Below are 24,133 nucleotides of genomic sequence, written 5' to 3'. Positions count from 1 at the left end.
TTTTGATTTATTGATTATACAAAGGCTTATGACTATGTAAGACAGAATAAATTCTGGATAGTCATTTTTTAAAACAATTCTAATATTATCTCCACACGCAATGACAGTCCAGTACATTCAGAGATATATTATGTTGAAGTAGGAACAAACTTTATCTTTGTATTGTCAGTTTTCCCAGTTGTAACATATGGTTTGTTCAGGCAGTGAGGGAACAAGATCTAGCAGTGATCCAAATTTGTGCAAAGCATTAGGTTTCTGCATGGAATGCCAGACCCCTCTCATTCCATGTTCTTTGTTTACCAAAGCCAGTTTGTCAAGACAAAGTGGAATCAAGTTTTGACAACAATCCAGCTATGCTTGTGCAATCCCCAAAAATGTACAAATCCCCTCAGATTTATTTAAGATAGTAAGGTCTTCGCACTCTGGAATTTGACACTCTGGAATTTTTCTGCTAAAGGAATAGGGATATAGGTGCCAATGGTTTTCCAGATTAGACTGTGGGTTCTAAGCAATTCAAACTATGTAGGGTAGCAAAGTTTGGGAAGGAGGCCTACCATTTAAAATCTGAATTGATTAGCATGAGATGTGAACTATGCTGTTTACAGGGCTAGTCATGAACAAGATTTCCCAAAGCTCACATTTTAATCTCTCAGATTCAGCACACAAAGCAACCAAGTTTTCTTCAATGAAATCACAAGAAGTTATTGATTTCTATGAAATGCTTGAATATAATGTCGAGATCTGCATTTTCAGAAGTAGATAGAGATAAGGCCTAGAGTTGATAAAACAAATTCTATTTAATTGAGGTAATTGAGTATAATTTCTCCTTTGGTATTTAAGTAATGATTGCTTCTGTCACACTTAACAACTATAGTTAAATAACAACTTGAGAGGCTCTAGATATTGCTGATTTGAAGGAATATTTGCATCCTTTGGGTCTTACAGTTACATTTTTGGCTTGTAACATTCAACTTCATTCATCTTTCATGTTATATCTATACTCCTGACACTTATTTATGGGTATATAACTCCTCAAATGCTAGCAGTCAGTTTTAAATAGTCTGTGTCATTCCAGAATTTAAACACTGTATTTCAGATTAGAGTTTCCCCAGCTTTAAAGATTGTGTTTCATGGAAATATGTGTTCAATTGAACTGAAATAGGATTTGCTGATTATTTGTGTTTAATTATCTTAAGAAAACCCAACTTCATTTGATAGAAATGCTATCCTTGAATCCCACAATGCCTATTAAGACATGAAAAGCCTCAGCATAGATTTTGGTTAATTTTAAATGTCATTAAACATTTGAATAACTGACCTAATGGACTTGCACAAGAATAACTGAACACAAAAGTTAACTTTGGTATAGCTATAATATCTGTCATGTAACATGTATCAACAATTCTATTGCTATGGCTTCCAGATTCTAGCAGCAACACATGGTTGGGTTCATTTAACACTCTCTTTCTCACTCTCCTTCCCTCTCTCCCTCTTTCTTTTTTCATAAAATTGGCAAAGTTAAAAGACTTATATGAATGAAAATAAATGCTCTTGAACTCAAATTCTCCAAACCTTTTTCTTTAGGTTTCTTTCCATGAAATCATTCTTCATTGTATTCTAGAATACTGTAGGCCCTGGCTTATGACAATTGAAACCAGAATTTCTGTTGCTAAGCAAGACGGTTAATAAGTGAATCACGTCCAATTTTATGACCTTTTTTTGCCATGGCTACAAAGCAAACCATGCAGTCATTAAGCGAATTTGCTTTCCCCTATACACTTTACTTGTCAGAAGCAGCCTGGGAAGGTCATACATTGTTATCACGTGATCTCAGGAATCTGAAACCATTGAAAATACATAGCAGTTGCCAAGCACCCAAATTTTGATCACATAAACATGGGAATACTGAAATGGTCATAAATTTGAGGCCAGTCATAAATCATTTTTTTTTCAGTGCAATTGTAACTTCAAATGTTACTGAATGAATGGTTGTAAGTCAAGGACTACCTACAGGTCCTTCTCTCTGTCATAGTAGGATCTACGAGGCTTAAATTTTCACATGATGGGATGGAAATTCTGGGCTACAAAAGAATGAGAGCTTCCAGCCAACAGGACCTTTGATGTCTAATGGTTAATTATCATTCATGGTAAATTAAATAAAATTATCAATTCCTCAGGTGAAATTATCTTCCACATATGGTAGCCAGGTTGTTTTGAAATCATCCGAATCTTAATAAGGGCTTTATAATGCCTTGTCTTCGTGTGAGCTATTAAAAATATCTTCCTTTTTATTGTTCTATTTAACATCTCTCCCTTTATACTCTTCAGCAACATAACTTTTTGTTCATTTTATCTTAGTACCTGATATAGCACTGTTCATATAATGTTAATCCACTAAACGAAGAATATGTTAATGTAACTACCTTTCTTTTAAAACAGAATTATTAGAAAAGGATATTCTTTTTTTTTTAAAATAATTTTTTTTATTTTTTAATAACAAGATATACATAAACATACATAACAAAATAAACATAAACATACCACAAAAAACATAAAAAGATCCTTCTTCATAAATTTACATACAGTGCATCGATTGGTTTACCACTTTTTTTTGTGCATCCATTTCCTAATCACTAGTATAATTATATTACATAATAGCTCATATTATCAATCAATAATTGTATAACCTAATATCATCACTAAAAAAAAAACCATTTATAATTTTGTTAATTCATATTTTAACGAGATAACTATAGTTTGCTTAATTTATTTTGCAATAAATCATAAGATCTACCTTAATAATGTTTTATAAAGATAATATTAAGAAAAAAAAATTTTTTTATGCTAAATCTGAATATTCTATCATTATGTTTTATTATCTAACCATTGATAAAAAGATCCCAAACTTCATAAAATTGTTTATCTTCTTGTTCTCTGATTTCAAATGTCAATTTGCTCATTTCAGCACAATCCAATATTTTCTTAATAATTTCTTCTTCTGATGGAATTTTCTCACTCTTCCAGTTCTTAGCAAATACAATCCTAGCCGCTGTTAATATATTTACAATCAAATACTTCAAATTTTTATTATATATATCCAGGTAAGATTCCCAATAAAAAAATCTCTGGTTTCAAGTCTATATGTGTCTTTGTCATTTTTTCCAACCATATGCGAATTTTAGTCCAATATTTTCTAGCGTCCTCACAAGTCCACCACATATGGTAGTATGAGCCAGGTATCTGATGACATTTCCAACATTTTTCAGATTTGTTCTTAAACATTCTTGCAATTCTTGTCGGGGAAAATGCCACCTGTAAAACATCTTATACAAGTTTTCTTTATAAGCTGTTGACATTGTCATTTATAATTTTGAGACCACAGTTTTTCCCAATTCTCCAAATCAATCCCATATCCAAAATTCTTCCCCAAACAATCATCGTTTCTTTAACTTGTTCCTCCTCTAATAAAATTTCCAACAAATAAGTGTATAATTTTTAATCATTTTTTCATCAGTACCTGTCAAGATCCTGTCTAGATCAGTCAATTTATCATAAAATCCCTCCGCTTTAGAATCTATAAGATACCTTGAATGTATTTGCGCATATGAAAACCAATTCATCTTTATGCCTTGTTCTTCTAGTTTTTGCATTGTTTTAAGTTCACTCTTTTCATCCAATATTTCCCCATATCTAACTGTTTGTTCCTTCTCATATATTATAGGATAAGAAAAAGCTTCAATAGTTGATAACCAGACTGGAATTTTCAAATAACATTTTCTCTTAATTTTCTCCCAATTCAACCATAAAGACTCCCTTATATAATGCCTTCTAAAATAGCCCTGCGATTTGGTTCCCTTATACCACAGAAAAGCATGCCATCCCAGTAATAAATCATGCCCCTCTAGAGTCAACAATCTAGTCTTTCTTAATGTTATCCAATCCTTAACCCACATTAAATTTGCAGCTTGGTAATACAACTCCCAATTCGGGAGGCCAAAACCTCCTCTAATTCTAGCATCTTGCAGGAGTTTTAATTTTATTCTGGCTTTCTTACCTTGCCATATGAACTTCAACACAATTTTATTTAATTCTTCAAAGTAATCTTTACCAAGCCTGATTGGTATGGTTTGGAATAAATATAAAATTCTGGGTAAAATATTCATCTTGATTGTTGATATTCTACCTATCAATGACAATTGTAGATTTTCCCATTTTTTCAAATCAGATGCTATCTGTTGTTTAAGTTTGATATAGTTATTCTCTTTCAATGTAGTACATCTTGACGTCAAATATATCCCCAGATATTTGACCTTATTCATAACTTGAATTTTCAATAAATCTGCCAGTTCATCTCTTTGTTTTAATAACATATTCTTTGTCAAGATCTTTGTTTTATCTTTGTTTATTTTCAAACCGCCATCTCACCATAAATCTCTATCTTTTCCAGTAGCTTTAAAGCTGTTCCTAGAGGATCTTCCAAAATAAAAACCAAATCATCCGCAAAGGCTTGCAATTTAAATTCCTCCTTCTTAATTTTCATTCCTTTTATATTTGGATCCTCTCTAATGTTTCTATTCAGCACTTCCAAAGTCAATACAAATAACAAAGGTGATAATGGGCAACCTTGTCTTGTGCCTTTTCTTATATTAATAGAATCTGTAAAATCTCCCTCTATCATCACTCTCGCTGCTTTGTTTGTCATATATGGCTTCTATTGCTTGAATAAATTTTCTAGCAAAGCCCATCTGTTCCAATAACAAAAACATGAATCTCCAATTCACATTATCAAATGCTTTTGGGCATCTAAAAATACCAAAGCCATTTGTTTTTCAGGGTGTGCCTCGTAATATTCCAAAGTGTCCAGAATTACCCTCATATTATCCCTAATTTGTCTCCTTGGCAGGAATCCATTCTGGTCAGGATGAATAAAGTTATTTAGATATCTTTTGAGCCTTTCTGCCAAGATGGAAGCAAAGATTTTGTAATCTGCATTCAGTAAAGAAATAGGTCTATAGTTCTTAATTTGTGATGGATCAGCCCCTTCTTTTGGAATAAGTGTGATATAAGCTTCTGACCATGTTTTAGGTATTTTCTTATTTAACATGGCTTCATTCATAACTTCTAACAATGGAATGCTCAACGATTCTTGTAATGTTTTATAAAATTCTGCCAGGAGCCCATCTGGGCCTGGTGCTTTTCCATTATTCTGCCTATTAAGTGCTTCCGTTAGTTCCATCATTGTTATGGTACTTTCTAACATTTTTTCAGTCTCTTCAGGTATCTTGGGTAGGTTAGCATTTTGTAGATAAAGCTTAATTCTTTCCTCATCAAAATCCTCCTGTTTATATAATTGTCCATAAAAGTCTTGAATAATTATCTTTTTCTCCTTATTACCATAACAAATTTGTCCTTTATCATCTATTAACTGTACTATTCTCCTAGATTCTTTCTCCTTTCTCAATTTGTATGCTAGCCACCTACCTGGTTTATTTGCATCTTCAAAATAGTTCTGTTTAGCACTTCTAATTTTTTGTGCCAGCTCCTCTTTCTCCGCCTGACCCATCTTATGTTTAATTATATCCATTTTGAATTTAATATCTTTTTTCTGTGGCATATTCTGCAATTCTTTTTCCAGTTTTTTATAATCATCTTCTAAAGCTTTAATAGTTTGCCTCTTCCTAATATTTTTTTTTTTGTATAGTCCATTATTAATCCTCTCGCATATGCCTTCATTGTATCCCAAACATTCTGCATTGAAGTATCTTCTTTTTTATTTTTAATGAAAAAGAAGGCCAATTCTTTGTCCATCCATTGTGTAAAGTCTTTTTCCTTTAAGATAGCATTATTTAATGTCCATCTAGATCTTCTTCTTTGTCCTTTCCATTTAATTGTCATAGGATTATGGTCTGCCCATATATCCGTTTCTATATTTATTTCTTGAATGTTAGATATTAGTTCTGATGAGGTCCAAATCATATCTATTCTGGACCATGATAAATGTCTATTTGAATAAAAAGTATATTGCTGCGTTTTACCATTTCTTTCTCTCCATATATCTTTTAAATTTAATTCATCTACCATTTTAAAAAGGATTTAGGGAGAGTCTTTCTATTTTGTTTTAATGCTGTCGCTGTATAGTCCAATTTATTATCTACAATTCCATTAAGATCTCCCATCATAATTATATTGACATGGTCCAGTCCAATTAATTTCATATGTAACTTTTTATAAAATTCTTCTTGTTTATCGTTCGGAGCATAGATTGCAACAAGTAATATTTTTATATTGTTATCCACTATTTCAACCATTAATACTCTTCCATCTTCATCAGTATAAACTAATTTTGCTACAATAGTTTCTTTAATATACAGGACCACTCCTCTTTTCTTACAGTTAGTCAGTTAGTCTTGGGGCTCTGAGATTGCAGCTGATATCTTCGCCCCTGGTCGGTCCTAATGGATCTAAATCGTCCCGTAGAGATGGTGATTGTAAGGGGCGCGTTCTGCTGATCCCAGGGACATCGCAAAGTCCCTGGCTGATCCAGAAGAAGCCCTTTTACCATCGGCGAAGAGGCAGCCCCCTTGGCTGCTGAAGCTGTGGCAGCTCCGGAAGAGAGAGAACGTGCATCGGCTGGTGAGAATTTTTTTTGGGGGGGAACTCAAGGACACTCTAAAATGAGAAGAATCCTGTAAGACTTAGGACAAAAACTGATGGAACTGATTTAGCGGCGATTTCTTAGAGAGAATGTCAAATTGAGGCTTGGCTTTTTACTTTTACTTTTGTTTTTATTGAACTTCTATTGTGATCTAGTAACTGTAACTAGACTGGTTTCTCCTTTTATATTTATCTAATTTTTCTTTCTTTTTTCTCCCTTTTGAGAATAGAGGCTCCCTTTAGTAATTTTTTTTTCTTTTAAATATATATATATACATGTATATTTTCCTCTTTTTCCTAGGCTTTTTGGGGAAAGAAGGGGGAGTGGACTAAAGAAACTTTGTAACACTGCCAACTAGAGGCTTGAAAATACTTTATTGAAAGTTGAAAAAGCTGTGAAGGAATTCTTTCTCAAGGACACTGGAACTTGATTAGATAGAGGGAAGAACACCGGAGAATGTTTTAACAGGTGTTCTTTGGAACTTCTGTTATTGAGTACTTGAAGTTTGGCTTTGGAATTTGTGGAGAAGCCATAATAAGAGCCTTGGATAACTAAATAAGATGCAGTGTGCTCTCTTTCTTATCTTTCTTTAGCTGTTTCATCCTCCTCAACCCCATAGTATTTTGTAATATTTGTATATTCTATTTTCTTTTTCTTTTTTTTTGTTTGACTTTATTTTTAATTTTTAAACTTACTTTTTTTTTTTTTAAAGGGAAAGCCTCAGAATAGCTTTTCTTTTTCCTTTTGTTTATTGGGATTTTTGCCTTTTCTATTTTTTATTTTCATTTTTTATTTATTTTTATGGTTATTTTTTTATTTTTTGAGATCCTACAATTGGACTAGGGTGTGAAGAACCTGAAGAATTCTTTCTTTTTCTTTTCTTTTTTTTGATCATTGTTTTTTAATATTATTGGGTCTTACACTCTTTTTCTTTTTTACTATTCTTAATTTTTATTTTTGAATCATAATTGGCCATCTTACAATAGGATTAAGGTCTAGAAGAACCTGAAGAATCTCCTTCTTTTTTTTCTTTTTAATCTTCTTTTTCTCCCTCTCTTTTTAATCCTGGACTCTTTATTTTTTATTGGCTTTTTTTTTTTAATGTTTCTCTTTTTCCCAATTGGATTATAATTGGTTACCCTACTGATTGGATTAAAGGAGCTTAAAGATCTTGAGTTATTCAAATGAGTAAGAAAACTTTACCTTCTGGCAGTTCAACTTCTCCATCAACTGGAGGACGACTATCAATAATGGTGAAGCAAGATAAAGTACAAATGGATCTAGCAACGATTATACAAGGAATACAAGAACTCAAAATAAGCATTGACCAAAGAACAGAGAGTATTGAACAAAGAATTGCAAAGACTGATGAAAAAATTGAAAACTTTCAACAGATGATGGCAAAACAGGAGGAGAGACTCCAAAAAATTGAGGAGAAAGATAAACAAAGAGATGAGACAATTGGAAATATTATTAGCAAATTAACAACGGTGCAACAAGATATAAATGGGATGTTGAAGTGGGAGATGGATAGGTCAGAATTTTATCTCAGATTTCAAAATATTGAGGAAGAAAACGGACAGGATTTGGTGGCTGTAATGATAGAAATTCTGGCTGGAGCCTTGGAGATAACAGAGGAAAAGATGATGGATGGAGTAGATGAGATATATCGTGTTTTTACAAGATATGCAATGAGGAATAAGCTACCAAGGGAGATCCATGTCAGATTTACTAAGAAGACTATTAAAACACAAATATTACAAGTCGCAAGAGATAAGGGGCTGAAATATAAAGGTAAAGAGATTATGGTTTTAAAACAAGTCCCCAGAAGAGTGAGAGAGATGAGAAGAGAATATCGATTTTTGACCAAAAATTATTGGAAAAAGACGTGAATTATAGATGGTTGATCCCAGAAGGATTAATGTTTATATGGCAAGAACAGAGACACAGAATCGACTCAATTGAGAAAGCAGAAATATTCCACAACAAATTTTTGGAAGAAGAGAAATAGAGACAGAAAAAGAAACCTTTGCAATTGAGTCTCAAGAAGACCAGATGAGATCGGGGAAGGAAGAAGGTGCGGTAGGTGGACAAATGGAGACCAAAGAACAACGTGAAGTAAGATCCACAAGAACTGTTAGACCTAAATATAAAACATAACCATGGAGGAAAAAAAATTGATTTCTATGAATATAAATGGATTGAATTCAGCTATTAAAAGAAGAAAAATCTTTCATAAATTAGAGAAGTTAAAATTTGAGATAATTTGCCTACAAGAAGTACATATTAAAAAACAACATCAACGATTATTGGTAAGACCAAAACTGGGGAAAAGGATATTCTTAAGAACTTAAGTGTTATGTCCCTGGAACTCTAGGAGTTCCCACTCAGGTCCGTTCACATTGCGGGGGCGGTTTTCCCCCTCGCTCATTGGTTGGTTCTCCCCAGCAGCCAGCTATAAAAGCAGGCTGCGGGGTCCAACCAGTTGCTGATCGCTGCGAGCCAGTTCCAGGCTTGGCAAGCACGGTCAGTCCTTTATTGTTATAATAAAGTATTTGTTGCACTAATGCTCTGGTCCAGCCTCTCATTACCCAAACTTAACACTGGCGACGAAGGTGGGATGGCTACCAGAAGCACAATGCAACCGCTGAGTCACTAGCCGCCGATCCGCAGCCAGAGAGAACGATCGGCCGGGCGACAGAGCAACGCTGATCCGCAGCCAGAGAGAGCGGTCAGCAAGCAACGAGAGCGAACGCTGATCCGCCGCCAGAGAAAGCGGTCAGCAAGCAATGAGAGCGAATGCTGATCCGCAGCCAGAGAAAGCGGTCAGCCAGCAACGAAAGTGAGAAGCGTCTGTAGCCGCTTGTTAGCCCAGCTACAGGAAAAGTGAAGCGCTGCGAGCCGCAGCCGCTGCGTTTCTTTAGGCGCGAAATTCAAACGGCTGTCATTTGAATTTCAAACCTAAAAAGTACAGCGCGGTGCTGTAAGTCAAGTCACTGACGCCTACACGCAGGCGCGAATTTCAAAACGCTGCCAACGGCTGGCAGCCTAACCTCGTGTTTAGCCCAGAGAGAGAGAGAGGATTGTGAAAAGCCTCTCCAGAGCTGAAATCACTTGCCTGCCACAGGCACTAGAAACCTTCTGCTGCTGCCCCAGAGAGATTTTTTCCACAGATTGTACAACCGATTTCCTCACTATGAATTCCAATCCAGTCTTCCCAGCGTTCAAACCGGATGAGGAGAAGTGGGAGTCATACAAGAACCACTTTAACCATTACATTGACGCAATTGGGCTGGCTGATGCAGGGGAGCACTGGAAAAAATCATATTTCCTGATCTACTGTGGAGCCATCGTCTTTGACACTGCCACAGCACTCGTGGCTCCACGTGAGTTAAAAAACGTTCCATGGTCTGAACTGTTAGAAATCCTTACTAACCACTATTCTCCCAGACCTTCACAGATTGCCAGGCGATTCACCTTCCGTATGAGGAAGCAATCAGACAAAGAGACCATCAACCAGTACATGGCCGCCCTCAGGACCGCAGCACTCCATTGTGGGTTTGGAACCTACCTGGAGGACATGCTCCTAGATCAACTAGTCTGCGGGGTCAAGGATCTCCACCTCCAAAGGCGCCTACTCACTAAGAAGGACCTCAACCTCGCACAAGCCATCGAGGAGGCCCTGGCAGCAGAACTGGCAACACACTCAGCCACCAAAATCCATGGTCCAACTTCCAAGCTAACGACAGTTCCAGTCCACTCCGAGGAGGTGGTAGTAGAGGAAGCCCCTAGTGATGAAACCGACATCCACCACCTCACCAATGCCAGACATCCGCAGGTAGGAGCCAAGCAAGAAAACATCAGTCCACCCAAGCACATCACCCTGTGCCTATCCTGTGGTGGATCTCATCCGAGGGCCGCCTGCAAATTCAAAGGAGCCACCTGCAACATCTGCCACAAAAGGGGGCACATCGAGAGAGTCTGTCAAGCCTCTCAAAACTCGGCACAAAGGCACCCTCCCTTCTCACATTCTGGACCTCAGAGGCAAGTATTGAACTGTCGCACTCACCACCATGCCAAGCACACTTGCCATACCATTAGTAAAATCTCTCTCTCCGTTTTGTTAGAAGGTAAACCGTGTCGCATGGAGGTTGACACAGGGTCAGCGCTCTCAATTATCTCGTGGAGCACCCTCAAGAGGCTACAGCCCAGTCTATCAACAAGCCGGCTCCAGAAGTGCCAGTTTAGCCTGAAGGACTACCAGGGAAGGTCATTCCTGTAATCGGCAGAGGCAAGTTCCTTGTCAATTTTAAAGCTTTCAAAGGTCACCTACCTCTAGTGGTAGTTAACGGCAATCTCCCCACACTCTTGGGGCTCGATTGGTTTCCCCATCTCGGCCTAGGGCTAACAGGAGTCCATGCTGTCTCAACCTCTGACACTGACTCATTGTTCGCTGATTACTCAGATGTATTCAGCGATGAGCTGGGGTGTTATAACGGTACCCTATCTCATTCTCAGTCGACCCCCAGGCAGTCCCAATCAGGCTAAAACCGCTGAGAGTCCCATTCGCTATTCGGCCAAAACTAGATGCAGAATTGGATAAACTATTAAAACAAGGGGTCATTGAGCCAACAGATTTCGCCAAATGGGAGACGCCCATTGTCACACCCTCAAAAAGACGGTAGCCTGAGAATTTGCTCGGACTACAAGACCACAATTAATAAGTTTTTACAAGTTAGCGCTTACCCAGTGCCCGTCATTCAGCATTTATTACACACTTTTGAACCTGGCAGCATTTTTGCCAAATTGGACATGTCTCAAGCGTATCAACAGTTCCCTGTTGACAGCCAAACAGCGGAACTCCAGACCATTGTCACCCACAGGGGTGCTTTCGGTGCAAGCGTCTCCAATTTGGCGTAAGTGTTGCCCCAGGCATTTTTCAATCCCTCATGGAGCGGATTTTGCAGGGCCTCCTGGTGTAGTACCCTACTTGACGACATCTTAGTCTCGGCCAGGGACAGACCCCAACTCTTCCAGAGAGTTCGAGCAGTATTAGAGAGGTTCAGACAGCATGGCCTCAAATTAAAAAAAGAAAAATGTGCCATTGCCACTAGACAGGTGGACTTTCTGGGTTATAAAATTGACGCCTCAAGCATTCACCCCCTGGAGTCCAAGGTTAAGGCAATTCACGAGGCACCCACTCCAACCTCCAAAACTGAACTGCAGGCCTTCTTGGGGCTATTGAACTTTTACGCGTCCTTCCTGCCCCATAAAGCATCAGTGGCAGAACCCCTGCACAGACTGTTGGATAAAAATCGCCTTGGCACTGGGGTCACAAAGAAGACTCCGCTTTCGCGCCGTCAAATCACTACTCACGTCAGAGGCGGTCCTTATTCAGTTCGACCCCAACCTTCCATTAGTGCTAGCAGCAGACGCATCCCCTTTGGAATTGGGGCAGTATTAAGCCACAGGCTCCCCAATGGCTCCGAGGCTCCCATCGCTTTTTTCCCCAGGACGCTCTCTGCAACAGAGCGCAATTATAGCCAGATCGATAAGGAAGCTCTAGCAGCTGTTGCAGCAGTGAAGAAATTTCACGAATTTCTCTTTGGCCACTTTTTCGAGCTGGTCACGGATCATAAGCCTCTCCTGGGTCTACTAGCTGGGGACAAACAGACCCCTCAAGTCCTCTCTCCTAGAATGACGAGATGGACCCTTTTCCTAGCGGCATACTCGTATAGACTCATACACCGCCCAGGTAAAACATTGTCCCACACAGACGCTCTCAGCCGCTGCCCCTTGCCGGCTCCAGCCGAAGACCCTGCTCCTGTCCACGCTATCTTTGAGGTCACCCAATTGGACCTCCTCATCACTGCCCTTGACATTGCTGCCAAAACCAAGGCAGACAAAACAATCGCCCAGGTACTGGACTGGGTGAGGAGGGGTGGCCGGGCGGTGATGTTGAAAACAAATTTACACCTTTCAAGACCCGCCTGCAGGAATTATCCAGTTTGCAGGGCTGTCTGCTGTGGGGCACTCGAGTGGTCATCCCGACCTCACTGCGCACCCGAGTTCTGGAGGCGTTGCACGAGGGCACCCTGGCATCGTCAGAATGAAGGCATTAGCACGCAGCTACGTATGGTGGCCGGGCCTCGGCGAGGACATCATCAGATGGGTAGCTCCTGCAATCCCTGCCAGGAATCCCGTCCAGCTCCTCCTATTGCCACCCCTACTAAGTGGGAAAGCGCCAGTGCTCCGTGGTCCAGAATTCACATCGACCTAGCCGGCCCATTGCATGGGAAAATGTTCCTAGTGGTCGTGGACTCCTACTCTAAATGGATTGACGTGGCACAACTATCCACGACCACCACACTAGCGATTACCAAGGTATTAACTCGCCTGTTTGTAACACACGGGCTGCCTGACTCCATTGTTTCCGACAATGGCCCACAGTTCGCATCAGCCGAGTTCAGCCGTTTCGCTGCCAACCTGGGCATCCGCCACATCTTCACGGCCCCATTTCATCCTGCCAGTAACGGATTGGCTGAAAGAGCCGTTAGGACCACTAAAGAAGCCCTAGCTAGGTTCAGCAAGGATGACTGGCACCACAAACTCTCGCGTTTCCTGATGAGCCAGCACTCAACTCCGTGCTCAGTCACCAATAAGTCCCCAGCTGAGCTCCTGATGGGCAGGCGCCTGAGGACTGTATTGGACAGACTTCACCCACATTACTGCCCTGACTCTCCCCTCGCTTCCACATCGGGGGTTAGACATTTTATCTTACAGGAACCCGTATTCGCGAGGAACTTCTCTGGAGACCCTCTGTGGATCCCGGGCGAAATCGTGGCCATCACCGGACCCAGGTCATATCGAGTCAGACTGGAGGACGGCCAAATATGGAGAAGGCACCTGGACCAGCTGCAAAGGCGTCACAGCACCCTCGTCAGCAGTGACCCAGAATTACAAACCGGAGCGAGGCCTCAGGATCAACCCCACATCAGCATCAATCCCAGTGACCTGCTTACACCAGCAGCCGTTCCAGGGAATCCGGACACGGACAGCGACGTCCAGATGGCTGACCAGTCCGAACCAGTCAACGGGAGCACGTCCCCAGTGACCAACCCTACGAGTCCCGAGCCAACCCGAACCGAGGGGCGCGTTAGTGACACTCTACCGATTCTGCCTTCCCCTACAGACTCTGAACTGACAGACAACCCACCAGAGCTGCGCCGTTCTGGGCGCCAGCATAAACCTCCTGCCTACCTCAAAGACTATGCGTGTTCGCATCTGGGGGGAAGGGGTGTTATGTCCCTGGAACTCTAGGAGTTCCCACTCAGGTCCGTTCACATTGCGGGGGCGGTTTTCCCCCTCGCTCATTGGTTGGTTCTCCCCAGCAGCCAGCTATAAAAGCAGGCTGCGGGGTCCAACCAGTTGCTGATCGCTGCGAGCCAGTTCCAGGCTTGGCAAGCACGGTCAGTCCTTTATTGTTATAATAAAGTATTTGTTGCACTAATGCTCTGGTCCAGCCTCTCATTACCCAAACTTAACATTAAGAGTCACAACTACCTCTTTAGTCAGAAAATGCACAGAATAGAATGAAGAGAAACTGTCTAAAATGAGGAAAAAAATTATAGGAGTTAAGTCAGCCCAGAAAATCAATGGGATATATACTGTGGAAAAATTCTTGCGTGTTGTCCAGGGGTGGGATTCTATAGGTTCTCAGCTATTCATTAGAACCGGTTGTTAACATTCTAAGCAGTTCAGAGAACCGGTTGTTAGTAGAAATTTCTGGCCTAGTCCTGTAAGGAAGGCAGGAAGGAAATATTCTGGTGTTGCTTACAGAAAATCCCTCTCCATTAACCCTTTTTACATTCTTGGCAGGACTAGACTTCCTGCCTCTGGAATTTTTCCGGAGTTTTTTTTCCCTCCTTTGTTGGTACTTTACTTGTGTGGAGTGACCATTCAAAGTTACAATGGCACTGAAAAAAGTGACTTATAACCATTTTTCACACTTACGACTATTGCAGCATCCCCACAGTCACGAGAGGCCAGGCGAGGAGATGCGTGCCTCGTGATGTTGAGTTGGCCATGCCCAGCCAGTCACATTACCACCAAGCCACGCCCACAGAACCAGTTGTTTAAAAAATTGAATCCCACCCCTGGTGTTGTCCTTTTATCACTTAGTCATGAGTAACCTTTCTATTATTTGCTTTCCTAACTGGACCTTTGTGTCTTCCATCTCTTTTCTGTCTATTGTGGTCTTTTTAAGCTGCCTGATTCAGGAGAAATCTATCTTTAAATCTTTGCCTCCTTTCTCCCTAACACTCAAAATAAACCTTCAGTCTCACTTTATATTTCTGAAAGCTCTTGCTTTTTTTTTGATCTCCTCAAGACGTTTCACTAAGCTAATCACATTCTGTTCTTTTTCCCAGCCATTTCTTTCAGCTTTGGTATCTCCTTCTTTGAGTAAAATATTGTGTCCATAAAGTGAATTTCTTAGATCCGGGTGCATACTGGTGTATTTGCACCCTAATTGTATACCTTTTTCTATTTTCCAAATTTTTCCTCTCCCCTCATATCAGAAAGACAGTTCCAATTTCCTTGATAGCTTCCTGCTATCTCATGAAAGCCTTTTTATTTTATTCCATAATCAAGTTACCCTTTCTCCCTATTTATCCGTACATCTTTCTTCTGTTCTGCTTCCATCTAATTACAAATTCTGAGGATTCAGATTCTTTGCACCCAAGTTTTTCCTTGCTATCAGTTGAACAGATTAACATATTAACAGAGTTGGAAGGGACCTTCTAAATCATGTAGCCCAACCCCCACCATCCAAGCAGGAGATCCTACACCAAACTCCCAGCCCATGGGCCAGATGCATCATATGTGCTGGCCACACCCATGCCTGGTTTAGCGAAGGGGGAAAAAGTCCCAATACATCACATGACGCCTCTGTGACGATGTGAGTTTGACACCCTTGCCCTACACCATTTCTGACAAATGGCAGTCCAGTCCCTTCTTGAAAGCTCCCAGTGATGAAGCTGCCACAACTTCTGAAGGCAAACTGTTCCGTTGTCTGATTGTTTTCGCTGTCAGAAAATTTCTCCTTATTTCTAGGTTGAATGTCTCCTTGATCAGTTTCCATCCATTATTCCTTGTCTGGCCTTTGGGTGCCTTGGAAAATAGCTTCATCCCTTCCTCTCTGTGGCAGACTCTCAAATATTGGAACACTATCATGTCTCCTCTGGTCCTTTTCTTCACTAAACTAGCCATGCCAAGTACTTGCACAATTCATCATATAGTTTGTGCCAACTGTACTTAGTTTGCCACCTTGATTGCAACCCATTGGGTTACTTTTATTTATTTTTTATTATTTTACAGTTACTTTTATTTTCAAAAACTTTTCAAAATCTTTAGGTTTACTTCACCAAACCAAAACATTATGATTTGGAAATACATCTGGTTGGTTTTTCTTAATTTTAGAGGCCATAGTTCGACTGTTGGAACATGCGTATAAAAATTTGGCTGTGGATACTCCTGTGGCAAAAGATTAAATCTTTGATTAATTAAGAACTGAATAAGAACCTAGTTTAGCAAAGCAAAACATCAATTTCCAACATTGTGTTTATTTCCATGAATGCTCTTGGGCCTTCTGTTATAGCCACATTTTCAAGGAATTTTAAAAATTGTTTTCTTTGGAAGTTTGGCTGCTTCCCAGCTAAAAATAAAGGTAATAAATATAATAATATACACGACCACGATGGGGCCATGGAAAACTTCCCTTCTTATTAATGAGTATGTTATAATTAGCTACAGCCACTGTAGCAGCGATGATATAAAAGCATTTACAGTCTGCTCCACAATTTCTAGTGATTCTTACTGTTCTGAAGGTTGGGAATTCCTCCCTTAGGTCCAATAATTCAATGTTTTTGTAATCCGGCACTTCGGGCTAGTCCCCTAGTTTTGTCTTTTTATTGGGCACTAATTATAATATAATTTATTGGGCACTAAATATAATACAATTTACTATAATGGTATAGTAAAAAATGGCAGAGTTACCACTACAATAGCATTGATACATCTGATTATTATTTTTTCAAGATGTATGGATCCAAACCACATCCTGCAATGTGATAAAATACAGATGGTGTTGTCTTGCATATGACAAATCTATCCACCAAAGAATTATTGGTTGCCTGTAAATTTAGCATTACAGTGGTCTCACTATACTAAAAAGAAGAAAGTTTCTACCTTTCTTTGTGACTTTCCTGTAACAACTAATAAATAAATTCCAAGAAACCTGCAGTTCAAAACAATTGTGCCAATTATAAGGGATATTGTTATACATTCCTTATATCCCACTGGAAAGCATTAGCTGTCTTCTTAAGAAAGCAAATGCAGTTTTCAGTGGAAATTTGCTACGGTCATTGTATTATTTCCCATAATTGTGCAAGAATATCATCATTGCACTCATTGCCCAATGTGATGATTTAAACTGTCATAACTGATTTATTCTGCTAGATGGAATTAACTTTGTACTCACTATAATCTCATTATTACAGGCTAAATCTGCATATTCAAGATACCATGAACGTAAGCCAATATGAAAAGTTCCACAGTTCAAGAAATCTGTATAACAGAGTTAAAGTGATGATGATGATGATTATTATTATCATTATTATTATTATTATCATCATCATCATCATTATCATTATACACAAAAATGACAGTATACATAGCAAACGAGATAACCATGCTGGGTTTCGTATCACAAATCACTAGTCGAACACTTCCCAAGTGTTTAGGACTGCGTGATGTATCAGCAGAATATGCGAGCAGATCCCAGTAAGCTGGCCTTCTGCAGCTGACCAATGGTGATTTTGTCAGCGCCAATTGTTTTTAAGTGCTTGCCTAGGTCTTTAGGCACAGCACCCAGTGTGCCGATTACCACTGGAACCACCTGCACTGGTTTATGCCAGAGTCTCTGCAGTTCAATTCTCAAGTCCTGACATTTGGTGACTTTTTCAAGTTGTTTCTCGTCGATTCTGCTGTCACCAGGTATGGCAATGTCAACGATCCACACTTTTTTCTTCTCCACAATCGTGATATCCATGGTATTGTGTTCCAAAACTTTGTCAGTCTGTATTCAGAAGTCCCACAGTAGTTTTGCATGCTCATTTTCGACCACTTTTTCAGGCTTATGATCGCACCAGTTCTTTGCTGCAGGTAGATGGTAGTTGTGACATTGTTTGTAGTCAGTATGAGCTATTGTCTTACAACAGCTCAGTATGTGATCAATGGTTTCATCCGCTTCTTTGCAGAATCTGCATTTGGGGTCATCAGCAGATTTTTCTATTCTGGCTTTGATTACATTGGTTCTGATGGCTTGTTCTTGGGCTGCAAGAATCAGGCCTTCTGTTTGTTTCTTCAGTATTCCTTTGGTCAGCCATAACCAGGTCTTTTCCTTATCTACTTTTCCTTGGATCTTTTCAAGGAACTGTCCATGCAGTGCTTTGTTACACCAGGTGTCAGCCTGAGTTTGCATCACTGTTTTTCTATATTGATTCTTGGTTTGCTGCACTTTGAGCAGCTTCCTCTTGTTGACCTCCATCAAAGCTGGTTCAACACTGTCTTTCACATAATCTGCCAGAGCATGCTTCTCTTGTTCAACTGTCTGCTTCACTTGCAAAAGTCCTCTGCTGCCTGCTTTTCTGGGCCAATATAGCCTCTCATCGTCACTACATGGGTGCAGCGCATAGTGTATGGTCATCAGTTTTCTTGTTTTCCTATCCAAGCTGTCCAGCTCTGCCTGTGTCCAGTTTATGATTCCAGCAGTATATCTGATGACTGGTATGACCCAGGTATTTATAGCTTTGATGGTATTACCACCATTCAGTTTGCTTTTTAGAAGTTTTCTGACCCTTTGTGTGTATTCTTTGCTGACCACATTTTTCACTTGCCCGTGCTTGATATTATCCAGCTGCAGTATGCCCAGGTATTTGTAGGCTTCGGGTTGGTGGCACTTGATGGTTTGTCCATTGAGCATTTCAATTCCATCATTTTCTACGATCTTCCCTTTCTTCAGTGCCACTGTGGCACATTTGTCCAAGCCAAACTCCATGCTGATGTCAGTGCTGAAAATTCGAACTGTATTGGTCAGTGACTGGATTTCAATTTCTGATTTTCCATACAACTTCAGATCATCCATATACAGCAGGTGAGAGATTTTCTGTGAATTTTTAGCAGTTTGATAACCCCGATTAGTTTTCTGTAAAATTGTTGACAGGGGGTTCATGGCGATGATGAATAGCAGAGGTGACAAAGAATCACCCTGGAAAATCCCTCTTTTGCTGTTGACCAGTCTGTAGCTTTCACTTCCAATAAACAGTTCTGTTTTCCAGTGCTTCATTGCATCTGCAGTGAAACTACTAATGCACTTGTATATTCTGATGACATCCATGCACTTGATGATCCAGCTGTGCGGTAGTGAATCAAATGCTTTCTTGTAGTCAATCTAAGTTGTATGCAGATTTGTTTTTTGGCTTTTGCAGTTCTCTAAAATCATTTTATCGATCAGGAGCTGATCTTTTGTGCCTCTGCTTCCTCGTTTGTTTCCTTTCTGCTCTACTGGAAAGATGTTCTAAGCTTCTAAGGTTGTTCAGCTTCCAGTAGCCCTGCAGGCTGATGCCCTGGTTGCTCAGCTATGGGACCCATGGCCTATAGCCCACTTGTTGACGGATGCCCAGGTTCCCCAACACCCATGGTCCTTGTTAACCCGGGTGACGACCGAGCCAGTATAGGCTTCATTCGGTTGTGTTTCACCATGATACATTGCATTGTTACATTGCATACATGGGTTGTTGGGTGCACTCAGTTCTGCTCCTTGGCCTAGACCTCTCTGACATGGTTGGACCGGTTGGTAGTTTGCACTACTGCCAGCATAGCTCTCAGCTTCATTGGAACAGTTAAGCCCCCATCACGTCAAGGCAGCACCCCGTGGGGGATTATTATTATTATTAGTATTATTATTATTATTATTATTATTATTATTATTATTATTAATGTTGTTGTTGTTGTTGTTATTATTATTATTATTATTATTATTATACAAAACTTCAGTACCTAAAGTCTGAAACCTACATTAATTTATCCAAATAATTGAAAATGTAAAGATGGGTTTGCTATTCTATGAGGAACTCATTTTTATTCATGATCATGAAAGTCATACGGTGTCACTAGCACCGAAGTACTTTATTAGAGGCTGAATTTTTAATCAGTTTCCGTTTCAGATTGAAATAATCTCTAAGATTAGAGGCCAAAAAGGATCAAAAATATTTAGCTTTCAGCTGCTTACACAGTCTTTTCAGAGTTTCTGATTGCATGGCGTTTGGTAATCATTTACATCAGAATATCTTACATACTGCCACAAAAATAGTCTTAGCCTAATACACTTTTTATCTTACCATAATAGATACATACTATAATGAAGGTTCTATATAAATAGACCATCAAAATTAAATTATGAAAATGAATGATCAAACTTGTTATCAGATTTTTGCAATGCTTAGCATTGAAATAACTTTAAATGTGGAACCAGTTACTCAGTGGTCATGTCATGGGTACTAATTATTTAGATTTATTTATTGTTGTTGCATTTTTATTATTTTTATAAGTGACTTCAAGGTAGCATAAGCACATATGCTTATGCATAAATACTCTTTCCCTTTTTTATTTTTCCCCCACAACAGCAAGTCTGTGAGGTGAGTTGGACTAAGAGACCTAAATTCCCCTTCTGGCTTTCAAGAGCTAAGATGGGAGTAGAACTCAGAATTTCCTGGTTTCTAGCCTGGGGCCTTACCCACTATACCAAACTGGCCCCTTCAGCATAGGGTTAATACTCTTTGTCCTAAACAACCCTTTCTCAATCTATGATTTGGAGTAGGTTCAGTGGTGGGATTAAAAAAAAAATACTACCAATTCTGTGGGCGTGGCTTGATGGGCATGGTATGGCTTGGTGGGCGTGGCTTGGTGGACGTCACATGGGAAGGATACTGTAAAATCTCCATTCCCACCTCAGTCCTGGGTGATGCTTACTGCAAAATCCCATTCCCTCCCCATCCCACTAATCTGCTTTCCAGCGTACATATGTGTACATATCACGATAAATTATAGTGTATCCCCTGCACAAGTAATTAATGTCCAGATGGTAAAATATGGAAGTTATTAAATCACAAACATAAAGGTGTCCACTACATACATAATCTATATTACTTATCTAGTACCAAAAATCAATGAAAAAAACTGAACTAGTAATCTGGCATTTAACACTTTATAATTGAATGTTTCAATTGAATGCCAGCAAAATTGTTTTTATATCTCTTGCAAGAAAACTAGTATTGTCAATCTCTTCCACCAGTTAAAATGCCTTTGCCCTCTCTATGTTTCAAATTCTTGTTTTAAAGTGATTCATCAGTTATAATAGATTTAATGTAATGCTTCAGCATCAATAATTCATATCAAGTTTGGTTTTTCTCATCTTTCTCTTTTTCTTTTTTCTTCTCTTTATCTATTTTTTTGTAACATGTAACTTTCATTTCAATCAAGAATAGATCCTGATTTATCAGAAGGAAATATTTATCTGAGTTTATTTACCATCCATTTGCCACTTACAAGAACTGTAAGGCCTCCAGGTTGTGGGCTTATTTCTGCTTCTAGCCCAAAAGAGAAAAAGACTCCAGCACTTTTCCACCAATAATCAACACTCAGATTAGCATAGATTAACTCCAAGGTTAACTTCAGACCAATGATCAAGTAAGTAATACCCCAATCAAGAAACTGCCAAAGAGCCATCAGTGAACAGCCCAATCAAAACATCTCTAAGACTTCCCCCACCCACACAGAGAAGCAAGACACCAGAATATAAACTGACAGAAAATGGGCATTCCTAATTATGAGTGTCAAGTTATGAGTATCAGCTTTGGAAGCCATATTAGCACAAAAGATTTGGGTTTTCCCAGATGTGCCAGCATGACAGCTCTAATAAAATGGAACTTTGAGAAAATGCCTGTCTCGGAGTTTTGCTCTTGGAGTTTGTTTTTCTGGAATGCTGTCAATGAGCTTTCTCATTTGGCATTGAGCAACTGCATTCAGTGATACCATGAATACAAATTAAAAGCTATATAAAAATAGTCAAGCAAGAAATGTTAAGAACCCATGTTGCGAGAGCAGCATAGAAATTATATAATCTACATGAAATCAATCAGAACAGAATCCTTAGTTGGTGTTCAAGTCACATTTTGTTGCTCTTTTCTGCCTCACAATCTGTGAACAGTCTCAGTGTAAAATCTATTACGTTTAGGCCTCAGTGTACCTTGGAGGGAGGTCAAGTGACTTGAAATGAACACATTTACAGCAAGATAAGTATGGGTATTGAGGCAACAAATTTCTTACAATATTGTTTTCTGCTGATACAATTATGGGTAGAGAGTACTTCAGTACCCACTTACCATCAAAGCAAACTAAAAGCATGGTTTCTCTGCTCCAATTTCAAATCATATCAAGTTCCATAGCATGTTACTTCAGACTTTCTTTTCAGATAATAAGCTTCAATTTGTTACATGCTAACCCTAAATTCATTGACTACTTTGCAGATCAAGGAATACCACTTTAGCTGAATTGTTGCTTACCATGGCAGTTTCAACATCTCGAAGGCTGTCTGATATTATTGTGTAGTAGGCTTCAATAGGCAAGAAGCAGACCAGCATAGCTCCCATAACATTTATTGACTCAAAACTGGAACTGGGGAACAGCAGGCAAATGCCTGTAATTTATAGGCCCAGAAGGCATTAACCAATCATAGTACTTGAAAAAACCTGCCTAAAGTTGAATGTTCTAAGTTTCCCTCCGAAACAGTTGGAGTTAACAGTTAGGGTCATCTAAAGCAGTGGTGGTATTCTACCGGTTCAGGTCAGTTCAGGCAAACCGGTAGTAAAAACTTCTACCAGTTCAGCCGAACTGGTATTTCTGATGATCAGCTGTGTCTCAAGATTTAGATTAGCTAGAAAGCAAGAAATCATCAGCTGAGGAAGCGAGTGAGTGACAGATTGTGGTGATCAATACTGAAGAGTATGGAAGAGGGGATTTGCAGCGGAAACAGAATTTCGAATGCTATAGACTCACACAAGGCTGCTACAAGACTCTGATTGGAGCCCTAAAAGGAAGTGGCCAAGAGTCGGACGTGAGGCAAGTGAAAGTGAAAGGGCTTGACAGGCAGAAGAAAGAGGGACAATAATGAGTAGATAGAGAAGCGTACGAGGTCGGGGAGATATATCACACCGATATCAACGGAAGGGAACTTAGCAGCTGGAAGGTGCAGGGGACTCGAACTGTTTTACTGGACTTTTATTTTGAAAGACTCTATCAAATCGGAGATAAGAAGAAAATTGGAGCGGATGGAATAAATGGAGACAGTGCGTTACCACAGGTGATACTAAGATACTTTGAAATTGTTATAATAACACAATTGTTGTAAACTATACAGCTGCTGCCCAGATGATATATTGATTCAATTGAGGCAGTTCCAGCTGAAGAAATTCAGGAAAACTGAACTTAAGAACTTAAGAATGCTTAGATGAAAAGGACAAGTGGATACATCCTAGGGTGTTGAGATACTGTGTAACCACAGCCATTATTCAGCAGTTTCCAATTCCCCACTTCCGGTGCATTCAGATTGTAAGCTCTTAACTCCTAGAAACGGAAAGCTAAAAAAAAAACCCACTTTAAAACCCCTTCCTTCTCCCCCCCCCCCTTTTTTTTTGGTACACATTTGCCCCTTTCCTTTTCTTTTCTTACTCTTCAATTCTATGATTAGTCACCTTCTCTCTCTTAATCTCTCTTTATAGTGTTATATAAATATGTTTATATGTGGAAAGGAGAATTGATTGTTGTAATTGATTGTTAAGTAATTGAATTAATTGATTTATTAATAATAGTGACAGTTACACCTTTATTAGATATATAGGAAAAAACAAGGGAAATATTAATAATATTAAGCATCAGCTAATTAATAACTATAATTGGTTTTATATATTAATACTTGAATTTACTGTGTTGATTACTATTATTTAATTGATCTACTTGGAGATTAATGTAATATTGTTTTTGTTTAAGAATATTTAAAATAAGGTCATACAATATATATATATATATATCTAGATAAAGCACTTCATAGATAAAATATGCTATAATATATATATATATAGTTGGATTTGGGTACAATACTTGCATATATTATTATTATTCTGAAGTTATATATAAGGTCGAGCAATAAGGTCTTACAAAATTATATATGGGATCTAGAACTTGGATTTGAAATTATACTGTGATAATATCTTTATCTATAAGAACCTCTACTTTATTAAATTGGAGTATAGATATCCAGCAGATAGATAGAATAACTAATTAGATTACTGGTAAATCTTA

At 39.0% G+C, this 24,133-nt stretch overlaps 1 pseudogene; it reads right to left on the bottom strand.

Annotated features, from left to right (window-relative positions):
• Positions 1 to 17,453: 17,453 nt before the first annotated feature.
• LOC148126158 (uncharacterized) lies at positions 17,454 to 18,422 on the bottom strand (annotated as a pseudogene).
• Positions 18,423 to 24,133: the final 5,711 nt, after the last annotated feature.

Source organism: Pseudonaja textilis, chromosome 3 (genome assembly GCF_049901715.1).
Source record: "Pseudonaja textilis isolate UNSWEBS1 chromosome 3, rPseTex1.2, whole genome shotgun sequence".
NCBI lineage: Eukaryota > Metazoa > Chordata > Lepidosauria > Squamata > Elapidae > Pseudonaja > Pseudonaja textilis.
This window is presented reverse-complemented; position numbering and strand designations above follow the sequence as displayed.